Here is a 15,006-nt window from a genome sequence, read left to right on the forward strand (position 1 = left end):
TGTTGGCAACTCTTGTCTGGAGGGGGGATGGGAGGATAGAGAGAGAGAGAAGCCGGCAAAATTGTCACGAAAGGAGAGACTGAAAGGGCTGACTCAAGAGGGGGAGAGCAAGTGGGAGTAGGGAGTAAGATGTATGTAAACTTATATGTGACAGACTGATTGGTTTTGTAAACGTTCACTTGAAGCTTAATAAAAGTTAATAAAAAAAAAATACAAAAATCAGTTGGACTCCTCTCCACAAACAAAAAGAACGTCGAAGAGGAAATCACCAAATAAATACCATTTACAATATCCCCAAGAAGATGAAATACTTAGGAATAAATCTAACCAGAGATATAAAGACCTATACAAAGAAAACTATAAGATACTACTGCAAGAAACCAAAAGGGACTCACTTAAGTGGAAAAATATACCTTGCTTATGAATAGGAAGACTCAACATTGTGAAAATGACTATTCTATCCAAAGTGGTCTACAGATGCAATGCAATCCTGATTCAAATTCCAGCAACATTTTTTAATGAGTTGGAGAAAAAAATCACCAACTTCATATGAAAAGGGAAGAGGCTGTGATAAGTAAAGCATTATTGAAAAAGAAGAAGAAAATGGGAGGCCTCATGCTACATGATTTTAGAACTTATTATACCACCACAGTAGTCAAAACAACCTGGTATTTGTACAACAATAGATACATAGATCAATGAAACAGAACTGAGAATCCTACCCAGATGTAAATTCAACCACCTATGAGCAGCTGATATTTGACAAAGGCCCAAAATCCATTAATTGGAGAAAAGAGTCTCTTTAACAAATAGTGTTGGCATAACTGAATATCCATCTGCAAAAAATGAAGGAAGATTCATATCTCACACCATGCACAAAAACTAACTCAAAATGGATCAGAGACCTAAATATAAAATCTAAAACAACAAAGATCATTGGAGAAAAAATAGGGACAATGCTAGGAACCCTAATACATGGCATAAACAGAATACAAAGCCTTTCTAATAATACACAAACACCAGAAGAGAGACTAGATAACTGGGAGCTCCTAAAATTAAACACTTATGCTCATCAAAAGACTTCACCAAAAGAATAAAAAGACACCCTACAGACTGGGGAAAAAAACTTTGGCTATGACATATCTGATCAGGGTCTAATCTCTAAAATCTATAAGATACTGCAAAACTTCAACCACAAAAAGACAAATAACCCAATTTAAAAAAATGGGCAAATGCTATTCACCAAAGAAGACACTCAGGTGGCTAACAGATACATGAGATGCTCATGATCATTAGCCATTAGACAAGTGCAAACAAAAACTACAGAGAGATACCATCTCACTGCAACAAGGCTAGCATCAATCCAAAGAACACAAATAATAAATGTTGAAGAGGTTGTAGAAAGATTGGAACACTTACACACTGCTGGTAGAAATGTAAAATGATACAACCACTTTGGAAATTGATTTGGTGCTTCCTTAAAAAGCTAGAATTAGATGTATCATAAGATCCAGCAATCCCACTCCTTGGAATATATCCTAGAGAAATAAGAGCCTTCGCATGAATAGATACGTGCACACCCATGTTCATTGCAGTGCTCTTCACAATAGCAAAAAGGTGGAAACAACCTACGTGCCCATCGGCGAATGAATAAACATATTCTGGAATATTCACACAATGGAATACTACAAAAAAAAAAAAGAAAGAAAGAAAGAACAACGATGAATCCTCGAAACATCTCATAACATGGATGAATTTAGAAGGTATTATGCTCAGTAAAATCAGTAAGGCACAAAAGGACAAATATTGTATGAGATCACTATTATAAGAACTTAAGAGAAGATTTAAATACAGAAGAAAACATAATTTGATGGTTACTAGGGTGGGAAGGGAGGAAGATGGGAATTCACTAACTAGATAGTAGACAAGAATTGTCTCAGGTGAAGGGAAGGACAACACACAACACAGGGAAAGTCAGCACCACTGGACTAAACCAAAAGTTAAGAAGTTTTTTGAACACAACCAAACACTTCGAGGAACAGTATAGCAGGGGCAAAGGTCTGGGTACCACGGTTTCAGGAGACATCTAGGTCAATTGGCACAACAAAGTTTATTAAGAAAATGTTCTGCAACCCACTTTGGTGAGTAGCATCTGGGGTCTTAAAAACTAGCTAGTGGCCACCTAAGATGCATCAATTGGTCCCAACTCACCTGGAGCAAAGAAGAATGAAAAACATCAAAGATACAAGGAAAATATTAGCCCAAGAGAGAAAAGGGGCCACATAAACCAAAGACTCCATCAGCCTGAGACCAGAAGAACTAGATGGTGCCTGGCTACCACCAATGACCGCCCTGACAGGGAACGCAACAGAGAGTCCCTGATGACACAAGAGAAAAGTGGGGCGCAGAACTCAAATTCTAGTAAGAAAGACCGGACTTAACAGTCTGAGACTGTAGAAACCCCAGAAGACATGGCTCCCAGACTGTTTATTAACCCAGAACTAAAACCTTTCCCAAAGCCAACTCTTCAGACAAAGAATAGACTGGTCCATAAGAGGTAAAATGATACTCGTGAAGAGTGTGCTTCTTAGTTCAAGTAGGTACACAAGGCTAAATGGGCAGCTCCTGTTTAGAAGCAAGATAAGAAGGCAGAAAGGGACAGGAACTGATTGAAAGGACATGGGAATTCTGGGGTGGAAAGGAGGAATGTACAGTCACTTTATAGGGATAGCAACGAGGGTCACGTAACAATGTGTGTATAAATTTTTGTATGAGAAGCTAACTTGAGCTGTGAACTTTCACCTGAAGAACAGTTAAAAAACAAAAACAAAAACGGAGCTCTAGCTGCAGACGTTTTAGACGCTTTATTACTGCCCTCTGAGATTGCTGTAATAGAAGTACAGGCTCATCAAACTAAAGGAGTCCCTTAGACTGGAGAGGTAAAGAAGGAACAACATTGCTGATAAAGCAGCTAAACAAGCCACCTCCCCTTTTCTATTTTCATTAAGCCTAAGATGACTTGCTTGTCAGCATCCAAAAAAGCCACCTCTTAAGTTATCTTAGCCTTAATGAAAATAGAAAAAGGAGATTATCCTTATTTGTTCATAAATGATTATAACCTTAATGAATTAACTTTAGAAAAAATTAATAAAGAACCAATGATTAGGAGAAAAGCGAAAAATAGAAGAAAGTGGATTGTTCTCAGGATCTCAAAACCAAATGATGGTTAGGGCCTGATCAGCAGTTTGTCTTACCTAAATCATTTCATGTCCCTATGCTAAAAGCACTCCATGAAAGATCCCACTTAAGATGAGATAAAACTATTGAAATTTTGAAGAAATACTCTTGAAACAATTTTTTGAAGGTGCCAAGCACGTTGCCTCTCACTGCTCTATTTTTTTCCCTGGAGTGACCCAGGCAAACCTTTTAAAGTTTCACCTGAGAAATACTCATTATGAATTTCAGGACCTATGCTTGGATGGCAATTGGATCTTATTCAGCTCCCATCTTCAAATGGTTATAAATATGTATTAGTGATGATTTGCAGATTTTCACATAGGGTAAAAGCCTTTCCTGGTCACCATGTCACTGCAACCTTTGTATCTAAGAAACCTCTTGAAAATATAATCATCACTTGGGGAGCACCAATTCATTGCAGTGACAGGGAGACCCACTTAAAAAAGATGTAAGACTTTCCCTATTTATCAAAGACTTCGTTGCCCTTACCATCCACAATCTTCCAGGCTAGTAGAAAGAACTAATGGTATAATAAAAACTGAATTGGTCAAATTTTCTGAATTCCTGAGTTTCACTTAGGTTATGGTCCTCCACTTACTTAGTCCTTCTGAATTTGAGGTCCACTTCATCTGGGTCACATAAATTAAACCCACATGAAATTATTACTGGAAGGCCTATGGTCCTTCTTTATTCCTCAACCTATACTTATTCTAATTCAACCTGAATTATTGAAATATTGTCAGTCTTTGATTCAGTATTCTAAAAGGCAACTTTTACAAGTTAAAGAAGCTTTTAACAACCTAAATTTAGAAAAAGAAAAATTACCCATTATTGAGCCAGGGGACTATGTATATGGAGGAGGCACCAACTAAAAGATTCCCCGGAGCCTCATTTTATATTTGGTCCTTCTCACTAACCCTTGTGTTGCTAAATTATGGGGAGTTAAAACTTGGGTCTGTCTCAGTTAAAGAAGGCTAAAGCCCCTGTCTGGATTGTTAAACCAACAAAAGGGCTTAAACTGAAGTTCAAATGCCCTTGTGGCCAGAAGCAGACAATGCTGGAAGAAGAGAACTTTCCCAAGAACATGGAACAAGACTTCATGGAAGCTCATGAAATTATTGGACTTTGTTTTTGAGATTGCCTTATTTTACAAACTTGAGTTTATTGACTGGTAAGAATATTTTATGCAAGCTATTGACATTTTTGCAATTTGCTTCATACTTATAGCTATTCTTCTATTGATTGCTGTATTAACTTTGTTGGTATTATCCCTTGTTTTAATATCCTCTTTTTCCCATGCAAGTAACTTTGTCATAGCTATTATTTTTATGATATTTGCCTTATTGTGTCACTTTCCAGTTAGTATTCTCATACTACAAAGCCTTTCTTAAGTATTTTCTTGCTGTATATCATGACTATCACTGGTGCTTGGCATGATAATGTCTTTGTTAGATTAGCTCAGTAGCTACTGCTGGTAATCTAACTGACTGCTGGATTTGTCATCAAATCCCCAAATCTGGATGTATTAATTCACACCCTTTATCTATGCCTGTGTTTAATTATAGCTCTGTACCTGATTCTATTGCAAATTTTAATATTTCTTTTGAACAGGATATATGTGTCACGTTGTGACATCCTCCAGAATTATTAACAAGTCCCCAGGTGCCATATCTCTACTTAACTCAGCATCTTTGAGTCAATGACACAGAAGAAAATTGGAAAACTGTACTAAAAATACAGAGAACGTTTACCCATGTACTGATTGGTCACTCATACACCCAAGGAATCCTAGGTATCTTCAAACTTTTATACAAGGACCCTGAAGTAGCACCAAAGGAAAGCCACCCTTTTGTTATAGCATTTACCACCCTGCATATTGAGGGCTATGGTCTATTTGGAATAACTCTTTGACTGAAGAATGGCTCAAAAAGTCAACCTAACCATCCCTTATCCACAGAATGACACTGGAAATAGTTTTATCCGTACTTCTCATAGGTATATATTTTCACGTGGGGGATCAAAATACTCCATTAAGAAAAATTCAAATTTGAATAACAAGCCCTATTCTCAGACATTACCATGTCTAGATGGTTGAAAAATGACAAGTCAATGTACACTTGGCTTTTTAGGAGTTTTACTGAATAGCCCCTCTCATAATAGAAGTGTACACTGGATCGATGACCTGAAACAACTTTCTTGACATAAAAGAAATTATGAAAACCCTGTAATGAACAGATTGGCATTTCTCCAAGGGCTTTTTTCAATTGTTAGTATCCCTAAACTTGAAAAATCTATTCACAATTTATCTGCTACTAAACCCTGGTGACATAGTGGTTAAGAGCTACAGCTGCTAACCAAAAGGTCTGCAGTATGAATCCACCAGGCAGTACTTGGAAACTATATGGGGCAGTTCTACTCTGTCCTTTAGGGTTGTTATGAGTCAGAATCAACTTGACGGCAATGGTTTTCTTTTTTTTTGTATGCTCCAAATAACAAATGAACTAGCCAGTAGCATAGAAGCTCAACAAGAATCTTTAAACTCTCTTGCCAAAGTTATGTTGGGTTATAGAATTGCCCTTGATTTTCTTCTAGCACAACAGGAAGGAGTTTGTACAATTGGTAATACCACTTATGGTACTTGGATAAATACACCAGGAGAAGTAGAGCAAGATCCTAAACAAGTCCACCAAAAGGCTACATGGCTTCAACCACCTCCTCTGTCCAACTTCTGTTTTCTTGATATCTGTAGCTGGCTACCTACTGAGACTGGTCTTAGCTATGTTCAGTTTTACAAACTGAATTAATTCTCTTAACTATTATAATTAATCAAATATTTTATGAAATGTTTTTAAAATGCTTGTACTCACAATGCAACACTATTTGATTTGCAAAAGATCATGTATTTTGAAAAAACAGTAATTCCTTAGAGAATACTTTGTCTCCTCAAACTTGCTAAATGCCCCTGTCTCCCAAGTGTTCCCATTAATTTGGCCCTACTCTTACACATCCATTCTTAAACGATCACAGAAGCAGAAGTCATAGCTATGTTATGGTGAAGAAGTCGGCAGTGGTGCCCAGCTATCTACATGTTAGTGACCAGGGTCTTAAAGGTTTCTCAAGATAAGTGGCCACCAATAAACAGATGGTGCCCAACTGTATGTCTGGGGTCTTAAAAGCCTATTTTAAATAGGCAGCCATCTAATGAATGCAAGGAAAGTAAGTCCATGCAGAAAAGACAGTCTTATAATAGTGATCAGCAAATTTCTATAGAAATTCTTGATCAGAAAGTGGGGTTGTAAAGGAGACCCTAAAACCTAGGGTCTCCTTTACAACCCTAAGGAGAGGCTTCTGGCTAAGACGTAGGCTGGAATCCATTTTTGTTGTTTACTGCTCAGCTTAAGCTGACTTTCAAAACTCAATTAGCCAGAATAGTTCAGGAAACCTGCTAGCTCTCCTCTCTCCCGTCCTCTCACAGCATGCTCCCAGGAAGAACATTTACTCAGGCTGGATCCCAAAACATCCATAGGTTAACAGAATGTTAACTGCCTCAAATTTTATGACTAACAAAACAAGGTTTAAGGGATCTTGTAATTGTTTTGTGTCTGTTAAAGCAAGATTTTGTAAAGGTCAACCAGTCAGAATTTTTTCCTTGTAAGTTCCTGAATTTTCCGTACTTAAACTCTGTGAAAAATTCCTTTAATAGGAGCATTTTTGTGAATCCTCATGGAGTGCTGACCAATCCGCATCTCTCTATTCCTTCTAAAAAATTCTTACCTTTAATTTTAACAGGGACTCCAGTTCACTCTTTGGCAACTTTATTAGACTGGCCTTAAACAATTTTTAAAGAGTGAGGAAAACACATAATCACAAAACAAATTTATTGGTGTAATTTTTATCTTCCACTGTTAATACATTTGGACATTTTATCAATTTATTTTTCTCAACCATCAGTTGAATGTATATAAAACAGCTGTTATATGCTAGATTTAAAAATTTTGAGCTCAAATTATTAACCATAAACACAACAAATTTCAGACAAATTACAATAGTTTACCAAATACACTAAATATCAATAAATTTTGTTTAACATTAGGACACTAGGTTTTAGTGTTTAGCAATAATGCAATAGGATTTATCTATTTCTTCAACATGGGAGCTACTTTGATATTTTTTATTGTTAGTAGTTAGGTGATTGTCCTCCTAAAATACACTAGTTGAATTTCCTTGTAACTATTCATGTATTCATTCATTCAACAAATATATGAAAACTTATTATATGCAAGTCAATGTCCTAAGCATTGGGGAAAATGGTGAAAATAACATGCTCTCATGATGCTCACAATCAGGTTGAGAGGGACAAGTAACAGAAAAGTAAATCAACAAATCAAGTACAACAATAACAACAACTTAAAGAAAAACGTGTAATAAGTTAGAGTAGGTAGGTAAGCCGGTGTCATTCTAGAAAGATAGTTTCTCTCTGCGGTGTCATTTGAATAGAAACACAGGTGAATAAAAAGGAGCCAGCGGGTGAACGGTGCCATGGAAGAGTGGTATATGCAAGATGAGCTTAGAATATAAGGCAGAGACTACGTTGGACTGTGTTATGTCGTAGTAATGAGTCAGGATGTTAATATCAGTGTTCTTGTTAACTGTTATCAAGTCAGACCTGCCTCCTGATGACCTCATGCCCAACAAAATGAAATGCTGCCTGGTCCTGCACCGTTCTCATGATCAGTTGTAGCTTGGACTGTTGTGATCCTTAGGGTTTTCATTGGCTGATTTTCAGAAGTGGGTCACCAGGCTTTTCTTCCTAGTCTGTCTTAATCTGGAAGTTCTGCTGAAACCGGTTCATCATCTTAGCAACACAAAAGCCTCCACTGACAGATAGACAGGTGGTGGCTGCACATGAGGTGCCCTGGCTGGGAATTGAACATGGGTCTCCCGCATGGAAGGTTCTCTACTACTGAACCAACGCTGCCCCTAATTTAAGCGTTGTTGTTGTGTGCCGTCGAATTGATTCAGACTCATAGTGACTCTACAAGGCAGAGTAGAACTGTCCCATAGGGTTTCCTAGGCTGCATTCTTTATGGGACACTTAGCCAGGTCTTTTCTCACACACAGAGTCCCTGGTGGGTTTGAACCACTGACCTTTCAGTTAACAGCCAAGCACTTAACATTTACACCACCAGGGCTCCTTAATTTAAGTGTGGTGGTAAGCAATTTGAGAATTAAGAAAGAAAGTAATGTGATATATTTATAAACATACGAACTAGCTTCTGTGTTGGGAACATGTTGTGGTGGAGGAGGACTGCATATGTGGAATCAGGGAGACCAGATAGAAAATAATTACAATAACGCACTTGAGAGATAGGAGTTGCTTTGATGAGTGTAGCCCCGAAAGATGATGAGAGGTGATTGCACTTATGGTCTATTTTGAAGGTAAATCCCCACAGTGTTCACTCATCAGTGGGCATGGACAGGAGAAAGAGGGGAATCCAGAATAGTAGTTAGGTTTCAGCCTGAGTAATTATTTGGATGAAGGTGCTATTAACTGAGGGAACACTGGAGAACGGGTAGCTTGGTGGAAGAAAGAGAGAAAGTCAGAAAGCCATCTGCCTTAAGCGACGGCACAATTTCTATTAGTCCTTTTAGGTTTAGGAAGTCCTTACTTTCAGAGACCTCCAGAAGTGGAGGAGACTTTGTGGGTATACTCACATTTTCCTCTCCTAGAACTCCAGGATAGTTGCAAGAATGTAGGCCAGGGAAAGGAAACCAAGTCTCTCTGAGCATGTGAGTGGGCTTTCAATCCTCTCTAAGAAGAAAGGTGTTTAATCCACTTTGTCTTTACATTCTAGAACTGGAATATTAGTGCCCTCAGGGGCCCTCCAAGTCACTGGACAAACGTGTTGCTTTTACTGATACATCAATTTTACCTGAAGGTTTCAAGGGTTGTGGGGAAGTTTAGGAAGCTTAACTGTAAGTAATTTACACTATCAATTTTGAGTTATGAAACAGAATTAAATATATTCATACAATATTTTAGATAAAACTCATGTGCCTTCAGGTTTTGCCTTAAAGTCAATGGGAAGCCATTAAAAAGTTTTAAACAGAGGAGTGAAGGAATAAGATTTTTCCCTTTAAAAAGATCCATTTGGCTGCAGGTTTGAGAAAGGATTGCTATAGTTAGTGGAGATGGGGAGTGGACTAGAGACAAAGGAAGTCTTTAAACATAACTACTATGTATTTTGAAGCATACACACCTGGAATGAGATGATGGTGTGGATAGAGCAAAAAGACAGAGTCAAGAATCTATGCTGACTAGCTGAATATGAGAGCCTGGGCAAAGGAAATGACAATTTAAATCTTAAGCCCAAAATTTCTGCCTTAGGTGAATGGTGGTATTATTATTCCCTGAGATAAGAGACATAAACCTTACATGATGTCTTTATGTTTGGATGCATTGGATTTGAGAAATCAGTGAGACATCCAAGTAAAAAGGTGTAGTGGGTTATACTATTTTGATTCTCAGAAGAAAAGTCTGGGCCGCAGACAGAAATGTGGAAATCGGTTGTACAGAGTTGTAATTGAAGCCATGAAATTAAATGGGTTGCCTTAAGGAGAGTATGTGGAATGAAAAGAGAATAGAGCATTTGCAAGATTGTGAGAAATGCTAATACAGAAAACAAGCTGAGGAAACATGTTCATAAAAGAAAACAAGAAGGCCTGCAAATCCATGTTCATTGAGGCACTTTTCACAATAGCCGAAATGTGGAAACAATCAAAGTATCCATCAACAGAAAAATGGATAAACAAAGTGTGGTCTATACACACAATGAAATACTACTCAGCAGTAAAGAGAAACGCATGCTACAATATGGATGAACCTTAAATGTATCATGCTGAGAGAAGTCAGTCAGTCACAAAAGGATAAATATTGTATGGTCTTGCTGTTGTCGTTGTTAGGTGCCATCAAGTAGCTTCAGACTCGTAGCGACCCTAGGCACAACAGAATGAAACACTGCCTGGTCCTGCACCATCCTCACAATTGTGGCTATGCTTGAGCCCATTGTTGCAGCCACTGTGTCAATACATCTCATTGAGGGTCTTCCTCTTCTTCTCTGACCTTCTACTTTATCAAGCATGATGTCCTTCTACAAGGATTGATCCCTCCTGATAACATGATAACACGTGAGATGTAGTCTCAACATCCTTGCCTCTAAAGAGCCTTCTGGTTGTACTTCTTTTAAGATAGATTTGTTCATACTTTTGGCAGTCCATGGTATATTCAATATTGTTCGCCAACACCACAATTCAAAGGCATCAATTCTTCTTCTGTCTCCCTTATTCACCATCCAGCTTTCGCATGCATATTAGGTGGTTGAAAACACCGTGGCTTGGGTCAGGAGCACCTTCGTCCTCAACGTGACGTCTTTAGAGACGTATGGTTTTACTTTCATGAAATAAGTAAATAAAGAGAAACCAAATATTATCAGTGGTTTTCAGGCATGGGAGAAAGAGGGAAAGGGGGGAGATTTTGCTTATGAGGCTTTGCGTTTATGTGAATGGTGGTGGAATAATTTAGCAAAGGACGGTGAGAATGGCTGCACAACTTGAAGAATGCAATCAATGTTTTTGCATTGTACAGGTAGAAACTGTTCAGATGGTGTATGTTTTGTTATATACATTTTCACCTCAATTTAAAAAAAGAAAAAGAAAGCATAGGAAAGATAGAAAGAAAATCAGGAATGCATGAAAGGGGTTGGCACATTTAAAAAAAGAGGAGGTGGCCGATCTCACAAATGTTTTAGAGAAAATAAAAATCAGAAAGACAGAATTGTTCACTGGATTTAGGCACATGGAGGTATTTGGTGGCCTTGTAAGAAACAGCATGGCGAGCACACAGTAAGATTGCAGTAGGCAGAGAAGTGATAGAAAATAAACTAGAAATGGTAAGTACAATTAAATCTTTCAAGAAGTTTGTCCAGAAACAGTAGGGGATAGGAAAGAGTACCTGGTGTACAAATTTGACTGGTATCCAGAGAGGGATTTTTAAATATTGGAGAGAACTGAGCATGTTTAAATGCTAGTAACAATGAGTCAATAGGCAAGGAGCTGTTGATGACTTGAGAAAGAAATTAAAAAAAAAAAAAATCTAAGGGGGAAAAAAAAATCTGATCAGGCGGGAAGAGAAGAAATTCACGTATACAGTGAGCTATGCCCTGGACAGGTAGTTTTTCACTTGTAATATGAATGAATGAAAAAAGAATGTGTCTACATATTGGGCAGTTTACTGGTTCTTCTGAGAAGAAAGCAATGTAATCAAGGGAGGACAAGGGAGGAGAGAGAGAGAAAAAGATTGAATAGCATTGTGGAAAATGAGAAAAATGCTCAGTGGAGAAACATAGGCTTTTATACAAAATTGAGGGACTAGTCAAATTTGGAGGCTATTCATTTACTGAAACATTATTCACAGACTGGAGAGAATTTTAATCAACTCTGAAATGCTCAAAGTAAACCAGAGGAGATTATCAATTGGATTAATCCCGAAATCATGTTTGACTTGGTGGGACTGATGGGTCATTCATCAGAAGAAAAACAGTGCAAGAATATAAAGGTTATTGACCGGACGCTGAATGAAATCATGAACTAAGGAATCTAATAGAGAAAGAAGTATTAAAGTGAAGGACTAAAAGGGGAAGAAGATGATAGATAAGGAGAAAATGGAGGGGTCAAAGAATTGGAGGTATCAAAGAGGTCGAAAAATAGGTGTAGTGATAGAACTGGAAAGATTAAAGATATTTAGAGGCAAGGCTGCAAACCAAGTTCATTCCAGCTTGAATCCCTGCTGAGAATTTGCATTTCCGCCCCCGGATATACTGAATCAGAACCTACAGTTTAACAAGATTTCCAGGTGATTCTTACGTATGATAAATTTTGAGAACCATTGCTCTTCTGGTAGTTTTGAGAACTGGTCCCTAACCAGCAGCATTAGCATTTCCTGAGAGCTTGTTAGAAATGCAGATGGAACTGGTTAAAAGCCCTGGTTACAGAGGCAAACCAAAAAAGCAAATTAGCTGCCCTAGAGTTGACCCGGTGTGTTTCAGAATAGACTGCTCAGTAAGATTTTCAATGGCTGTGATCTTTCAGAAGTAGATTGCCAGGTCTTTCTTCCAAGGTACCTGTAGGTGGATTCAAATCCTCCAACCTTTGGGCTAGTAGCCCAGCACCTAACTGTTCGCATCACCCAGGGACTCCAGTTAGAGAGTAGGTGGTTTTATTTTACAATTTCGAAGTAAAAATTCCCAAGCTCCCTGACATAGGAGGAGGTGATTGTAGTGGGAGTGGAGGTGCCTATTATCAGAGTCAAGGAGGGTAGTGAACTGAGATTAATTAGAGTATTAAATAGGTTGCCAATGTTAGCATTCAGCTAAACCAGTGTGATGTCAGGACAGGAGATGGGGTAGATATCTGCTAACCAGGTGCCTGATCGCCAGCAAACAAGAAGGATTGAAGTGGGTAGATGACAACAAAGAGGACTTAAGTGAATGCATGTTAATACTGTGACCATCAGTTTAGTTAGTGTGTCTATTTGATTGATTTAGACCAATACTGGGGAGAGTCAGTGGTCTCAAAAACATCCCTACTTGTGTTCCAGAGTCTCACATTTTTACTACTAGAGATTCATTTATTTGGACTTTATTTTTGTAATGTTGTTTTTTTTTTCAATACATTAGCACTGATTATATTACCCAAATTATTTCTGCTCTGATGGCTACAAGTGAGTAGGTTGCAGCAAGACAAAAAAAAAAAAAATTAAGCATTTATCTTATCTTTACCATGATAGGCCTTGTGAAAAGATTAAAAAGAGAGAGAGAGAGAGAGATGGCCCAGTCCTTGAAGTATTTATAATATAGTAGAAAATTTTACTTGATGAAATATGGATAAAATAATTTGGTCATATGAGTGCTATATAAGAAGGCAGAAATAGAAGGGTTCTGGATGGCATGGAGTCACTGGATAATTTAGAGAAAAGTAAGCACCACTCATTCAAGAAAGATCAAAAAGAGAGAGGATTAAACAGTATTTTATTTCTAATTCTACCCAAACCAAATTCATTGCCACTGAGAGGATTCTGACTCACAGCAACCCCAGACGACAGAGTAGAACTGCCCCCATAGGGTTTCCAAGAAGTGGCTGGTGGATTTGAACTGCCAACCTTTTGGTTAGCAGCCAAGCTCTTAACCACTGTGCCTGCTTAACCTATCTTAGCTACTTCACACTCTGAAGTACAACAATGCCTGCTTTAGAAAGCACAGGTGAGGATACAGGCATATTTCCTGCAGTAATTATCTCCAGTCTACAAACAAACTACCCAAGTGGGGGAGAATGAATGGGTCAGTTTCCATTGAGTCCATTCAGACTCCAGGTGGCCCATGGGTGTCAGAGCAGAATTGTGCTCCACAGGGTTTTCAATGCCTGATTTTTTGGCAGTAGTTCACCAGGTCTTTCTTACGAGGTCCCTCTGGGTGGGCTCACACCTCCAACCTTTCACTTAGCAGCCGATCGCATTAACTGTACCACCTAGGGACTTCAGAACTGGAGCCCTGGTGGCACAGTGGTAAAAATGCTCAGCTTCTAACCAAAGGTCAGGGGTTTGAAACCACCAGTCGCTCCACAAGAGAAAGATGTGGCAATCTGCTTCTGTAAAGATTTACAGCCTTGGAAACCCTATGGGGCAGTTCTCCTCTGTCCTATAGGGTCACCAAGAGTTGGAATTGACTCAATAGCAATAGGTTGGGGTTTGGTTTAGGGACTTCAGATAGTGGCTCAGGCCCCTTGAAGGTGACAAGCTCTCCAATACACTTCCTCTAGCCCCTAAAGTCTCTGTCTTGAGACTATGTTTGGCTTCAACTCTCTCAATTTCGAAAGAGGGCCCCATATGTGTCAGAGAATTGTGTTCCATAGTGTTTTCAATGACAAATTTTTAGGATGTAGATTGCCAAGCCTTTCTTCTGAGGCACCTCTTTTTTAGATTGCCAAGCCTTTCTTCTGAGGTACCTCTGGGTAGACTTGAACCTATAACCTTTTGGTTAGCAGTCAAGCACATAACTGCACCAGCCAGGGATTCTGAGTAAAATGGAAGTTCCCTTTATTGTTTATGATTTAGGTTGCAGGAGGGGCACAATTCACAAAACTCTGTGAGGGTTCTTGATATTTCTCTGGCTGAAATGGTATTTTTCCCACACTGACTTGAAATATAACTTTGTAAATTAGAAGTGAACTCAGAACATGTCTTACCCTTATAGTCGATGAGTTTTACACTACAAACCAGTAGTAGGACTCCTTCATGTCCAGACCCATGTGCTGTGAGATTATGTCCTCTCAACAAATACGGAAGCTCCTACTGTAGGCAAGACCCTGTGGGGGCCCTAGGGTAAACATGACTTCACGGCTGTCCCTCCAACTCCTATTTACAGTCACACATGGGCCACTTAACAGTATGATCTGCTCAAAATCAAGCACATTCACATGACCATAAAGAATATTCTACATGTATACTGTATTTTTTCAAGGAAAAAAATGATAACTCTATTTAACACCATGATGAGAACCCATATGGTGTGTAAACAAATGAGAGTTGGTTTGAATCATGTGGTGTGGTGATTAAGAGGTCAGCAGTTCAAATCCACCAGCTGCTCCTTGGAAACCCAATGGGGCAATTCTACTCTGTCCTGTAGGGTCACTATGTGTTGAAACCAACTTGATGAC

This window comes from Loxodonta africana, chromosome 20 (genome assembly GCF_030014295.1).
Source record: "Loxodonta africana isolate mLoxAfr1 chromosome 20, mLoxAfr1.hap2, whole genome shotgun sequence".
In the NCBI taxonomy this organism is placed as follows: Eukaryota; Metazoa; Chordata; class Mammalia; order Proboscidea; family Elephantidae; genus Loxodonta; species Loxodonta africana.